We start from the raw sequence: 6,003 nt of genomic DNA on the forward strand, positions 1-6,003 counted from the left end.
GCCCTAGCAAACCAATGCAGTGTTTATTGCAGTAATGGTGAAAAGTCAGAAATGATGTAATATCTATTGATAAGGGAATGGTTTTCAGGGGACACTCACCTTTCTGCCTCTCCTCCAGGTTGCCTTGGTCATTCTGAAGCTACTGGGAAAGTAGGGTTTGACCAGCACACACCTTTCTGTCATTCCAAGATCCTCGAGTCCGTGGGAAAAATTATCAGGGGTTTCATATAAGGAGATAAATGGATCTGAATTTGGAACAAGTAAACCATTTGATTCTGCATTTTCAAGAATAGGGAGCAAACTTCATTTGGTAACAATAACAACATTTAAAGTAGATTTCCGTTCCATTTTGTGACCAGTTGAAAGGAAAATAAAGCCATAATGTGATGACACGAGGAAAGGTAATCCCTGTTTACACCAAGAGTCTCTTAATATTTGACAAAGGATCTTCACATTCCTGGACTCACGCAAAGTGGGAGGAAGGCGCTAGAACCAGAATTCAAACGAAGGAGCATCCTGGACCCCCCACAGCCTCAACACGCAGGCGGCTTTCTCACAAGCAGGACTGCCAAGATCACCTTCCATTGTTACCACACACCCTTGGCGGGCTCGTTTTTCCCCCCTGAAAATCAGTCCTGGGATAAAAGAAGACCAACTTTAAAAGAATTTGGGGCCAAGTGACAGGACAGCCTGAGTTAAGCATAGGTTATTTTGAAAAGGGCTATCTTGAGGATAAATATTAGCTCAAGCTCTGGAGGAACTAAGGTGACCTTGATGGGCAGTGGAAGGAATCACTGAGAAACTCCTTTAAAAAAAAATGTATTTATAAAAAAAGGATGAGACTGTACCATTTGAGACAACATGGATGGACCCAGAGGGTATTATGCTAAGTGAAATAAATCAGACTGAGAAAGACAAACACTATATGATTCCACTCATCAGTAGAATCTAGGAAAAAAAGAAACAAAAATAGACCTATAAATACAGAGAACAAACTGGTGGCTGGAAGAGGGAGGGAGGGAGGGAGGTTGGGGGGACAAAATGGGTGAAGGTGACAGGGAGATATACAGGCTTCCAATCACAGAATGAATAAGTCATGGGAATAAAAGGCACAGCATAAGGAATACAGTCAATGGTACTATAAGTGATGTAATGGGACAGATGGTAGCTACACTTGTGAGCACAGCATCATGTATAAACCTGTCAAATCACTAAGTTATACACCTGAAACTACAGTAGCATTGTGTGTTAGCTATACTGAAAAAAAAAACTAATGGCTTTACATAATTTTCCTAATGTTATGGATTAAGGCATAAAATAACCCAGGGGCGCCTGGGTGGCTCAATCAGTTAAGCATCATCTGACTCTTGATTTCGGCTCAGGTCATGATCTCATGGCTCCTGGATTTGAGCCCCGCATCGGGGTCTGGGCTGACAGTGCAGAGCCTGCTTGGGATTCTCTCTCTCTCTCTCTCTCTCTCTCTCTCTCTGCCCCTCCTCCCCCACCTCCAAATAAATGAACTTAAAATTTTAAAAATGGGGAGAAAAATCAATCCTGGCTACTTTTAATGATTGGCCTTTAAAACTGGAGTGTAACCAGGACCCTTCAGGCTCTAGGTGACAGCGTAGGAACTGAGTCCAACCTCTGGACAAGCAGCAGGAAGAGCCCTGGCTCAGGACCACAGAGCAAGCCCCACCTCTGCACCCAGAAGCCTCGCCTAGTGCCAGGCCCAAGGGGGTCCTCAACAAGTGATGCTTGAGTAGGTGAGTAAACACTTGTTTATAGGTGTGAAGTCCTTATCCTAGGCTTCTCTTGGCCCCGTATCTAGCCAGGCCTGCCATTTTGTTCACTGTTCAGCTAAGTAGTCGTGTGGTTAGTTTGGGAGTCACCTCACCTGGGAGAGTGTAAAGAGGATCAAGGGGCCACCCCTGCCTTCTACAATACCCCATCCTGTTTGGAATGATGGTATGCTTACACATGTATACATATACAGAAGTAGAAAATGCAGTGTGCAGATGTGACAGATCCCTTCAACCAAAGGTTTTAAAGTAACCAAGTACCAAGTGAGCAGGCTTGAATGTTCCCTAGGACACAGATGTTCAAACGAGCAATAGACCAGCAGTTCTCAAACCCTTTGGCCTCAGAACCCCTTTATACTCTTCAATGTTATCAACATTTAAAAAAATAATAAAAATAAATAAAATTTAAAAAAGGGGAGCCTGGGTGACTCAGTTGGCTGAGTGTCTTACTTTGGCCCGGGTCATGATCTCACAGTTGTGAGTTCAAGCCCCGCGTCGGGCTCTGTATTGACAGCTCTGAGCCTGGAGCCTGCTTTGGATTCTGTGTCTCCCTCTTTCTCTGCCCCTCCCCTGCTCATGCTCTTTCAAATAAACATGTTAAAAAAAATTAAAATAAAATATACTCTTCAATGTTATTGAAGACCTCAAAGAGTTCTGCTTTTGTCTTTTATAGCTATCTGTATTTACCATAAGAGAAATTAGAAAATTTAAAAAAAATTTTTTTAATGTTTATCTTATTTTTGAGAGAGAGAGCACAAGCTGGGGAAGGACAGAGAGAGAGGGACACAGAATCTGCAGCAGGCTCCAGTCTATCTAAGCTTTCAGCACAGAGCCCAATGCGGGACTCAAACTTGTGAACCATGAGATCAAGACCTGAGCTGAAGTCGGTTGCTCAACTGACTGAGCCACCCAGGAGCTCCTAAAACAGAAAATTTTAAAACACCAACAAACACACATACACATTCCACTAACCACCAGAGCGATGACATCATCACTTCTCATAGCCTCTGGAAGATTCCACCTTACACTAATGACAGACAAGAACAAAAAAAGGCAAACATCTTAGTATTATCATGAAAATAGTTTTGACCTCATGGCCTTCTTGAAGGAGTCTCAAGATATCCCAGGGGACCCCAGGCCACATTTTGAGAACCACCAGAGGGACTAAGTACTAATAAACGGGTTAGAGCAGGCAGCGCAGTTGGCTCTCTGAAAACATCATGCAAAAGGGTCATCTCTTCCACAGTGCTTAGGAAAGCAAGTCGATGCCCATGGAGAGGGCAAAGGGTGAGGCCTTTTTTATAAGCCTGTTCCCCCAACAGGTGTGAAAACCATGCACACGTGTTGTCTCAGCCCATCTGGTCAAACCTGATACCACCATTACCAAGCCCAGCCCTAATGGGGTGGAAAGGTGATGGGAAGCAGTTTCATCTTTGAGAGACAGAGAGAAACAGAGCATGAGCAGGGGAGGGTCAGAGAGAGAGGGAGACACAGAATCGGAAGCACGCTCCAGGCTCCCAGCTGTCAGCACAGAGCCTGACACGGAGCTTGAATTCACGAACCGTGAGATCGTGACCTGAGCTGAAGTCAGATGCTCAACCGACTGAGCCACCCAGGCACCCCAACAGTTTCCTTTTTAAAGAACATTCCTTGTGGGGTGCCTGGGTGACTCCATCGGTTAAGCGTCTGACTTCAGCTCAAGTCACAATCTCATGGTTCGTGAGTTCGAGCCCTGCATCAGGCTCTGGGCTGACAGCTCAGAGCCTCAAGTCTGCTTTGGATTCTGTGTGTGTGTCTCTCTCTCTGCCCCTCCCCTGCTTGCACACTCTCTCTCTCTCAAAAATAAGTAAACATCAAAATAAAGAAAGAACATTCCTTCCAAAGTGCACATACCATGTCCACTCAGGTTCCAGCAGCTGGAACTTAGTCATGTGGCCTCAACTGCCAGGGAGGCTGAGAGAGTCTTGCTGGGGGCAGTTAGTTTCGGTGTGGAGAGCAGCTTACCCAGGCACCAGGGAGAGATCTTCCTCCTCCTTCAGGCATGGCTCCTTCCAGGCAGAGATGTCCACAAGAACAAGTATGAGACAACATGGCTATGCATCCATGTAACTGACGATCACTGACTTGCCACAGAGCAGGGCTTATACATAATCCAAATCTTTTCTCTTCCAGACTCCCTCTGAACTCCGCAGACCTCCTGAGTGAAGCTGGGCAGACTAAAGGCTGGCCCTGCCTCTACTTGCTACTTTTACAGTGGCTTCATTTCCAGGTGGGGTCAGAGTCCAGTTTCGGGAGTACGGTGTGTACAGGATGCATCTTTGGTGGAGAACCTGATCATGTTCCTGGCACCTTTCACTTTTATGGTCAAAGAGTGGGAGCCATTCTGCAACATCACTCCGTTTCCTGCCTTGTTTTATGTCGTTCCAGAGGCCTAGCTGGTCTTCACAGTTGCTCCTGAATTTAGGAACTTATTTTTACTCTTACCAACTACTTGATGTCTTTCCTGCCTACAGTACTGCACCCGCCCCCTCTAACCAGCATGAACTACTCTAAAACCACTTAGCAAATGAGAAGGATCAGTGCAGTTCACTACCTTGCCCAAGGTCATGCAGCTCTGAAGTAGAGGAACCCATCAATTGACCCCTGATCTGACCCAATACCCATGCTTTTCATCTTTGTCTTCAATCAAGCAAATAACAAAGAGCTTGATAGTCTAATTGTCAACCTTTCAACTTCCAATATCTTTTTCTCAAAAATCAAAAACCAAAATTAAGAAAAAAGAAAAACTCACAAACAGGACTCAACAGCTATAAATTTGTAAACTCTCTCTCTCTCAGAGACAGCAGGCACACGAGCAGGGGAGAGGTAGAGAGAGAGGGGAGAGAATCCCAGGCAGAAACCATGCTGTCAGCACAGAACCTGACATGGGGCTCAATTCCACAAACAATGAGATCATAACCTGAGCCGAAATCAAGAGTCAGATGCTTCCGAGTGAACCACCCAAATGCCCCTGTAAATTGCTTTGACAGGCAAGAGCTGTGCCTAACATATCTTTCAATGCCCAATGTCCATCTCATTCCAAGACCACCACCTCCTTATAATAATAGCCACTAACATTCAAGCACATCCAGACACTGCTAAGGGCTTGGCATACTTTACTTTGCACTACAACACTATGAGGTAGATGCTCTTACCCCCATGTAACAGACACAAAAACAAGGCACAGAGATCATAGTTGCTAAGTAGACTCAGACCCATGCGATGCAGCTTCAGCATCTGTGCTCTTCAAATACTATGGTTCCATCACCTCATTTTCTAGTTGCAATGCTTTTATATTATGATTTGTACTTTTACAGTAGTAATTTCTTATTTCATAACACTTTAGTTTTGGATGCCTGCTATGGCACATAGGAAGGATCTTAAAGGTCTTTTTTTATGACATCCTGTAAATAGGAATTTCCTGAGTCGGGGTATTTAATATTTAACTAAGCAAAATACGTAATAAAGAAGCTATAAAATGTCTCAGAATAGTCTACAAAACCCATCTCTTCTTGACGAGAAGCTGGAGCTCAAGCATCCCTGGGAAGCGAAAGCTTCCTCGCAGGGTCTCACTTCATTACTATTCACATGTGTGACCCAAGTCAGCCTAAGGCTGCCATGGGAACGAGTCTCACTCAAAGAGAGATACTTCTAAAGCTTTACACTAGGACTTTAACACAGAAGACTCCCATTCCTCCAAGTGCTCACGCACATAAAGACTTACTTAGGCGGCCCGGCCTGCCTAGGGAGAGGGGTGGGAAGTGAGCACTAGCTGGAGCCAGCCAGGCTCGCCTCCCAGGCAGCCAGAAGCCACAGCTGAGTCTCAGAACCAGCACGTGCACATCTCACTGTCACGCAGAAGGCAGCATTTACCACACTCTGGACTGGGGAACGGCGGAGTTAAGAGTTTACTGCAAAGCTTCTCTGAGCCTTTATGAACCGTAATGTGTTTGCAATGTTTCCCGAATGTATTTGACTAGCTCCTTTTTCTCAAAAAGCAATTAACATGTGCTGAGCTAATAGTTTGGGAAGTTGTTGCTGTAAGACACTCATTTATTTTATGTGTTTTGGTTTTGTTTTTAGTGGTTGGAGACTGCGAATGCATTCACACTTAGAGAATAATGCTAAATGTGATCAACTGCCCGCCAAAAAAAAAAACAACAAA

Source organism: Acinonyx jubatus, chromosome B3, assembly GCF_027475565.1.
Source record: "Acinonyx jubatus isolate Ajub_Pintada_27869175 chromosome B3, VMU_Ajub_asm_v1.0, whole genome shotgun sequence".
Lineage (NCBI taxonomy): Eukaryota > Metazoa > Chordata > Mammalia > Carnivora > Felidae > Acinonyx > Acinonyx jubatus.